General features: G+C 42.9%; 1 protein-coding gene across 1 annotated transcript in view; it reads left to right on the top strand.

Moving 5' to 3' along the window:
• Positions 1 to 2296: 2296 nt before the first annotated feature.
• FOXN2 (forkhead box N2) overlaps positions 2297 to 9112 on the top strand; it is a 71515-nt gene continuing 64699 nt past the window's right edge. Inside the window, exon 1 of the mRNA XM_011935853.1 lies at positions 2297 to 2463. The gene's annotated coding sequence lies outside the window, so the exon portion shown is untranslated. The remainder of the gene's footprint in view (positions 2464 to 9112) is intronic.

Here is a 9112-nt window from a genome sequence, read left to right as displayed (position 1 = left end):
CTGGGTTGAACCAGTCGGTAAGAGGATTAGGAGAAGGAATTTAGAGAATGAGGGTGTAGTAGTAGATTCATCATTTGATCGTGGACAAATTACATAACTTTTCTGGATTTGTTTTCTCATGATAGATTGAGTTTCTGGATGATACATCTCTGAAGTATCTTCCAGCTCTCAAATTCTGTGATTCTTCTACAGTTAAAGAGGACTGCTTAGCCACTTGATTTTTAAATAGATGGATGGCACGGTGCAGTGGCTCATGCCTGTAATCCCAGCACTTTGGGAGGCTGAGACAGGGAGATTACCTGAGCTCAGTAGTTTGAGACCAGCCTGGCCAACATAGTGAAATCCTATCTCTACAAAATTACAAAAATTAGCTGGGCATGTTGGCACATGCCTGTAATCCCAGCTACTCTGGAGGCTGAGGCATGAGAATCGCTTGAACCCAGGTGGCGGAGGTTGCAGTGAGACGAGATTGCGCCACTGCACTCCAGCCTGGGCGACAGAGCGACAGACTGTCTCAAAAAAATAAAAAATAAAAATAATAAATAAATAAATAGATGGAGTAAGAGCAATGAGGAGAAAGATAATTAAAGTTCAATATATCAAGTAAGATATTAGTAAAATAATTTGTAAGAAGATTAAGATATATTATGTGAGTAGCCACAACAATGGCTGGCAGAGATAAAACAAGACTGAGGTGTGAGGAGGCTGTGGCTCCTTTGTGGTTCTTTCAATCCTCCCTTCATTCTTTCCCCTGCTCTCTCTCTACCACACCCTCCTTCCAAGAATTTCCTTCAGTATGTCCACATGAGTGGGCAATAATGATTGCTTCGAAGGCAGAAGTCACAGCAACTCCTGCTCCAATTGAAGCACGCTGTACGTTTGCCTTGTGGCCTCCGAATGCAGCTGTGAGGCCCTTCAGGACAGTGCAAGGAAAGACAAATGGAACTGGTAGATGACTAAACAAATTACATAAATGCAGCAGCATTCCATCTGTGGAATGACGGGATCAAATGTTTACATTTTTAAAATATATTCTGATGTCCATAATTCTTCTGTAGCTGTCAGCCCCATAGCCTGACTTGTTTTATTGTCAGCAGGTAGCTTGTTTCATACACAGCTCACCTTCTACTCAGAGGCTGCACACGCAGTGAACATGCTCAGTCAGTATCCAGGCTTCGTATACCTTTTCTTTTAGTCTACTTAACACCTTTGTGAGATAGGTGTCACTACTCTAGTTTTTGAAGATATTGATAGAGAAACTCAGAGATTTAATTATCAGGATCATATTCGCAGCAAACGAGAGCCTTAGTGCTGCCACTTCTCATACATTTGACGGGTCATTTTTCTAAGTCTCAGTTTCCATATCTGTAAAGTTTCCACTTCTAAGCCTCAGTTTCAGTATCTGTAAAGTTTCCATGAGTTAGATAGGGTTCTCAGATTTAGTAACACAAACCAAAACAAACAGGAAGTATATCCCAAACGGGACATACTTGTATTTTTTTAAAAAATCTCTAATTATATGAAATTCAGGTTTAAATGGGCACTCCTGTATTTCATGTGGCAATGCTATGTTATTATTGTGGATATGACAATGCATGTGAAGTCCTTAGCTTCTGTAAATGTTATGCATACTAAATTTTGGTTGATTCCTAAGTCTTTTTTTCCCTACCGCAAACACACTGACTTGTTTTCACAGAACATTTCAGTCAAGCAAGAGTAACACTATTTTAAGTTACAGCAATGCTTTACCGTTCCTAAAGCGCTAAAGCGCCTGGGCAATAGCGGAAGGCTCTTGCGGAAACCCACGTAACTTGGGGTGTCGAGGCCGGTCTAAGCAGTCGGGGCACAGGCAAAGAGGGCCGTCCTGCCCTGCGGCAACCTAGCCCCGCCCCGCGCCTCCTCGGCCACTCAGCGGCCGCGCCGCGCCGCCGCCGCACTCCTATAGGTCCTTCCTCGGACAGGCGAGGCCTTTCCATTTTCCCGCTTTCCCCTGCCCTGCTCAGCCCAAAACCCACACCGGCTTACAGCGCCTCCGCCCTGCTTTCCGTGTGAGCCCCGCCCTTCCGGACCCTGCATTTCACCCCCACCTCAGCCGCCGTGCGGGGCAGCCAGCCGGATCCCAGGCCCGTCCCTTCGGTAGGAGGTGGGCGGGAACCAGGAGCGGTCGGCCGAGCCCCCTTCCTCTGGGTCCCGGGAGGCGGGACTGGAGGGAGAGGCGGGGCTAATCTCCTTGGCGCCGCGTTGCCATGGCAGCGGGGAAGGGGAAGGAGAGGGAGGGGGAGGAAGCGAGCGGGAGGGGGATGTGGTGCTGCCGGAGCCGCCACTGCAGCTGCTGCTGCCTGCTCGTTGCCGCGTCTTCCCGGAGGCGACTGCTGGAAGCTTCAGGGAGCAGCTGCGGGGCTCTGCCATATTGTGTCTTCCCTGGCCCGTCCCTTGCCTCCCGGCCGGTCGGCCGAGCTGACGGTGAGTCCCGAGCGGAGCCATGCCCTCCTGGGTCGGCGCCGCCCGGGGTCGGCGCTCCCCGCGGCGCAGCTCCCGGGCGCGGAGGCAGCGCAAGCGACCCGCGCCAGGCGTGGGGCGCGGAGGCGGCTGTCCCGTGACGCGCCCGGACATTTTTGTCCCATGAGGAATTTGCGCCGGCGCGGGGTTGTCCCCGGCGCGCGTATCGGGTGGTGTGTGGGCTCCGGGGGACGTCGAACTGAGGGGAGTGTGGCTTGTGAGGAGTTAGGAGTTTTTCCTGAGAGGTAATGACCTCCCGGGAGGGGCTGTCGCGCGGCGGAAACCGCGGCGAAGGGTGTCGTCTCTCCGGGAAGGGGGTGGAGGGGGCCCCGAGGACCCTCAGAGCCCGGCTTGGGACTGGAATCTGCTGTTAGGAAAGTACCCGAAGCACCTCGGAGCCTTTGCAACGCCCCCTCTCCTGGCTTGAAGTGGAGCGAGACCTACCGGGCTCGGAGTCCTCGTTCGGCCCCTGTTGGGACTGGGTGGGCCCCGCCAAGTAGTGCCCGGGGAGGTGCCGGAGGCGGCCAGGCGTTGTGGTGGGCAGAGGCGGGTTCTGGGTGTGTGTGTGGGTGGGGCGACCCCAGCACCCTCTTGCCCCTCCACCGCCTCTTGGGGGCCTCCGAGGGTGGCTGTCTTGGGAAGGAGCTAATGTTTCAGTGCTGCAATATGGACACTTCCTGATCGCCGCCTCCTTTGGGGCCGTGGTTACCTTTGCCTTTCAGTCCTCTCTTTCCTGGCAAAGTGAGAGGTCAGCGGTGGGAGAGGCCCTTCAGCCTTCCGAGTTTGCCCCACTGCAGCAGCAGCCTGTGTGGAACCCGGCAGGACGGTGGTAGTTAGGGGAAAGCAGCCCAGGTCCATGTGTTCCGTACTCCATCCTCCACTCCTTAACTCCACCCCCTTTTGCACCTTTGCAAAATGCCTGTGTTCCCACCGCAGCTCTCGGGAGTTGGGGTGTCTGCTTCGCTGAGGAGCCAGAAGCAGCCACACTCTCGCAGTGTTCTTGCACTGGATTTCTGCTTTAAAGTCTCTTTACAGCAGTCTCTGAACTTCATTTTCTTCCTACTGGGAAAAGAGTTTTAGCTGCAAATAAATGACACAGACTTTCTTCCACCCCAACTCCTAGGTGAGGGGAGGAGGGCGGTTAAGTATTTCCAGGTTAGTTGAAGCTGTTTCTCATATCTTTTTTCTGATTGTGACAGCCACGTGGTCGGCTGAGTGTAATAGAGTGCACTAGCGGCACTAGGGGCTGAGGTTTCTCTGGTAGCCAGGGGCTTTGTAACTGTGCTGTCGCTTTGCTTGTACATTTATCTTGGTGCTTTCTTAGATGGCGAAGAGAAGGAAGCTGAGCCATTAATGCCTGTACCTGTTCCATCCGAATCTTAAGACTTACCTCTGTTACCTTGCAGGACTTCTAAGGTGTTTACTGACGTTTTTTGCCATTCTCTGCTGTTTTGATGATCCATCTTTAAAACCTCAGCATTATTAGGTACCATCATAGAGTGATGGGGAATAGTAGATATAGTGCATTATGGAGTTTGCCAACTTTGGGAAAAAATATTACTTGAATTTCAAACCATTAATGAGAGATTCTAATGTAGTCAGAAATAATTGCATTATCTGGAGGATTTCTTTTTGATAGTTTTAGAAATATCTCAGGTTTTTTTTTCTTTTTACATAAAAATTGTGATCTAAACATACGTAAATAAAATTACCAGTGAAAATACTTTTTTAGGGATGAAGTAGTGATTTGATTGGTGTATATGTGTACTTTTTAAGGCTTTTTTTTTGAAAGAATGTGAAGTTAATATGAATGTTAACATGAACTGATTTTAAGAGAATGAAATATAATTTTTAGAATATATAAAAGTAGAAGGTCAAAGAGTTGGAGATAAAAAATAGACTTTTGGAGAGTTTGGAAAATTTTTGAATTTAAGGACAACCTTTGTTTACTAATGCATCGTTTCATTTTGTGAATGCTTTGGTAGATTTGAATTATTTCTGTAATGTATGTTTTTATTTGAATCAGTTTTACTTGAAGAATGTTAAACCACAGGAACCATTTAAAATCTGCGCAAGAAGAACTGTATAGAGAAGTTATAGCAGCACCATTTTATTGGAATTTTAATTACCCCATAACAATGGTGCTCAATCAGAGAAAATAGATAAAGATATTGAAGTGGTATCTAGGCCTCAGGGCAGAAAAGACAATACAATTGATAAATAAGTATATGTGCTAACCACTGAGAGCAGTTTTTAGTTGAGAAAGAAAAGTAAATGAGGTCATAAAATACTTAAAGGCTAAGGCAGGAGGATCTCCTGAGATCAGGAGTTCAATTCCAGCCTGGATAATGAGGCCAGACTCCCATCTCTTGAAAAACGGATTGCTTAACTCGTGCCTGTAATCCCAGCACTTTGGGAGGCTGAGATAGGAGGATCACCTGAGATTAGGAGCTTGAGACCAGCCTGACCAACATGGCAAAACCCTGTCTCTACCAAAAATGCAAAAATTAGCTGGACCTCGTGGGGCATGCCTGTAGTCCCAGCTACTCGGGAAGCTGAGGCAGGAGAATCGCTTGAACCTAGGAGGTGGAGGTTTCAGTGAGCTGAGATCATGCCACTGCACTCCAGCGTGGGCAACGGAGCGAGACTCCGTCTCACACAAAAAAAGAATTTTTGAAGGGTTGAGAACAAAGATTGATGCTTTGGAAAACTAACATTTAAAGGAGCTTTTGCTTTGGTCATATGTGACTTCAAAATTAATACTACAGATGTGTGCGATGCTTATAGTAATGCTGGAGTGCAGTGGCGCCATCTCGGCTCACTGCAGCCTCCACCTCCCGGGTTCAAGTGATTCTCCTGTCTCAGCCTCCGGAGTAGCTGGGATTACAGGCACCCGCCACCACGCCTGGCTGATTTTTGTATTTTTAGTAGAGACCGAGTTTCATCATGTTGGCCAGGCTGGTCTCCAACTCCTGATCTCAGGTGTCCACCTGCCTCAGCCTCCCAAAGTGCTGGAATTATAGGTGGGAGCCACCACGCCCGGCTTATGGTATTGTTTTATTAGTAATTTTATTTCATAAATGAGAATGCTATCCCTGTCCTTTCACTAAAGATAAAGGAATCAAAAGAATGTTTATTATTATTTGCTTCTAAGGGATTTTGATTCATATATACTTTATTTCCCTTACCCTAACTTTTCTATTTAAATAAACTTTTTATTTTAGAATAGTTTTATAGTTACAGAAAAGTTGCAAGCTAGTAGACAGAGTATACTTCACCCAGTTTCACCTGTTCAATTTCCTGCATTGCAATGGTACATTTGTCACAATTAAGGAAACAAAATTGTTACAGTACTATTAACTAGACTACATACTTTATTCCAGTTTCACTAATTTTTCCCTAATGTCTTTTTTTTTGTTCCAGAATTTCACTTTCTGTGACTTTTCTTTGTTTTGATGACTATGACAGTTTAAAGAAGTACTTGTCAGACATTTTATAGAATATCCCTTAATTGAGATTTATCTGGTATTTTTCTGATGATTAGACTGGGATTATGAGTTTTAGGGAGGAAGATAACATGAAGTTATAAGTTATAAGATGAAGTTATAAGAAGTTATAAGATGAAGTGCCAACCTCATCATATCATATCAATGATACAAACTAACAACATGATAAAACTGATGATAATTACCTTGATCATGTGGTTGAGGTCTTTGTGGAGTTTCGCCCACTTTCCTGCCTCCTTCCAATCTACTCTTCTGGAAGCAAGTCGCTAAGTATGAAGCAAGTCGCTAAGTACGTGCCATACTCAAAAGCCTTAACCTAATTTTGATTCATGTATTTTTTAATTTCCCTCAACCTAATTTTCCTTTCCATAAACGAATATTTAAAATTGGACAGATATTTATTTAGTATCTATTGTATGTAGTTGCTAAGAATACAGTGGTGAGCAAGAGAGACATTTCTCTTCTTCTGGAGCCTGCCTGATTTAAATACCACATAGGATGTGTCTCCTCACCTTAGGTCCTGATTTCGTTGACAGTTTATAAACATAAAATTACTAAAGCCCTAAAAGGCTAAATAATAAAAGCTCTTGAGTAAACATTTAGAATATATGCTATTAGCATAAAGGTTAAACAGACGTACCATAAAAATAGACATCTCTTTGCTCCTAGCACAGATAATGGAAAATTAGTTTGATTCTTCCCAAGTAGATATATTACTGTTAAATCACTGGGATAGTTTAATTACTGTTAACTATCTTCCTATCTTAAAAATGTTCACAGGTGTTAGAAGAAAATTCTTGCCTTCTTGCTAGTATTTTTACAGGTATTGGTGCTTCTGACACTCAAAAGCTTTTTTTTTTTCTGAGAAGTTTTTTGAAAGGTGTGTTGGAGAAAACACATGGGGAAAACAACAGGGACCCTGGTCTCTCTATGAGAAGCCATGCTTATTTATTTATGGAAAAAGAAAATGAGGCTGAGGAAATAAAAAACATTAACTAAAGTTTTCAAAGTGATAATAAACGTTTTTGGAGGGAATTTACTGCGTATTTAATAGAAGAGTAGAACAGTGCTGCCATCCTAACATTGGAAATGTTTTTGGGAATGTTTTTAACCAAATAATACCAATTTTATTGGAGAATAAAATTTTATTAAAGACTTATTAAGTAAAGATTCCAGTTAATATTTTTCTGGTAAACTGGGTTAACTACAAAACACTCTTACTTTGAACTCTTAATTGAAATTCTTTCTAAAATATGTCATTAATACACTTTAAATTGTATAGCTCATTGAACAGAATTTTTATATATTTAAATTCTTTTTTTTTTTTTTGAGGCAGGGTCACACTCCTCAACCCTGCTGGAGTGCAGTGGTACAATCACAGTGCACTGCAACTTCCACCTCTTAGGCTCAGGTTATCCTCCTGCCTCACCTACCAAGTAGCTGAGACCACAGGGACGCTCCACCACCCCTGGCTAATTTATTTATTTATTTATTTATTTTTTTGTAGAGGGGAGGTCTGACTATGTTGCCCAGGCTGTTCTCAAACTCCTGGGTTCAAGGGATCCTCCTACCTCAGCCTCCCAAAGCGCTGGGATTTTAAGCGTGAGCCACCTCTTTGGGCCAATATTTACATTCAAATTTTGTATTGATACCGGGTTAGTGTGGTTATTCTGAGTTTTGTATATAACCTTGGAGATAGAGAATTGTGGAAATTGACACATTTATATCCTTGTAGTTTTTTTCTTTTCCTTACAAGAGGAAATAGGAAAAAAAGGAGATTTCTTATAATTAAGATTTTACTGATCCTTTTGACTGCACCATGCCTTTATCCAACCCTTCCATCCTTAAAAATTCAGTTTAAATACTACCTCTTTCTATGCTGATTGAACAACGATTATTAATAATCACAGCAACAACTGCAATCTTTATTGTGTCTGCTGTGTACTGGCATGGTTATATTATACTGGACACATGAGTATATAATTTAATTTTTTTTTGAGATGGAGTTGTGCTCTGTTGCCCATGTTGGAGTGCATTGAGTGGCTCCATCTCGGCTTACTGCAACCTCCGCCTCCCGGGTTCAAGCAATTCTCCAGCCTCAACCTCCCCAGTAGCTGGGACTACAGGCATACACCACTGTGCCTGGCTAATTTTTGTATTTTTAGTAGAGATGAGGTTTCACCATGTTGGCCAGGCTGGTCTTGAACTCCTAACCTCAAGTGATCTGCCCACCTCAGCCTCCCAAAGTGCTGGAATTACAAATATGAACCACTGCACCTGGCCATAATTTAATTATCAATAATGCTGTAAGGAGTGTCATATTCTTATAAACAGATAATGAGAAATTGTGTAAATGCAATACTGGGTATTTACCCAAATCTCTCAGACTTGAAAAAAAATCATTAATCTTTGTACTAAAATCTGAAGTCTTTAAAAAAATGAGTATTTGTTAGGATGAGATGCTTACATCTTGATCTGTTCCTAAGAAGGAGTAGGGAATAATACAAGATAGGGAGAGAAACTAATATTTATAGAATGCTTACTCTGTGGCAGGAATGTTGGTACTTTATTGTTTTAGCAAGTTAAGTAAGTGGTGTTATTCCCTGGGACTCAAGGAGGTTCAGTCATTTGTCAGAGATTGCATTAGTATGTTGGTGGATGGTCGGTCAATTTGACTTGAGAGCCTTTCTGTTTCACTTTTCTCTTTTTTTTTTTTAACTTGCCCCAAAGCAATGAAGATACCGTTTCAGTTTTCTAATACAGCATCTACTATATTTATTCATTGATTTAAACATTTAAATGTTCACTACATGTTATGGTCTGTACTAGAGCATACAAATGAATGTATTGAGTTCTGCCAACAAGGATTTAGATTCTAGTGTAGTATTTCTTAAATGGGTGACTGAATTGGGGTGGAAAATTGTGACCAGCTTTTCTTAAAAAACAATCTAAAAAAATTTTAGTACATTTTATGTGGTAAGGGTAAAAGTATTATTTCATGAAATTGTGACCAGCTTTTATTAGAAAACAATCTAAATAAATTTTAGTACATTATATATGGTAAGGGTAAAAGTATTATTTCATGAAATTTTTGTTTTAGTTATATA

This window comes from Colobus angolensis, unplaced genomic scaffold, assembly GCF_000951035.1.
Source record: "Colobus angolensis palliatus isolate OR3802 unplaced genomic scaffold, Cang.pa_1.0 Scaffold15, whole genome shotgun sequence".
Lineage (NCBI taxonomy): Eukaryota > Metazoa > Chordata > Mammalia > Primates > Cercopithecidae > Colobus > Colobus angolensis.
The sequence above is the reverse complement of the archived record's forward strand: the minus strand, read 5'-3'. Positions and strand labels throughout refer to the sequence as shown.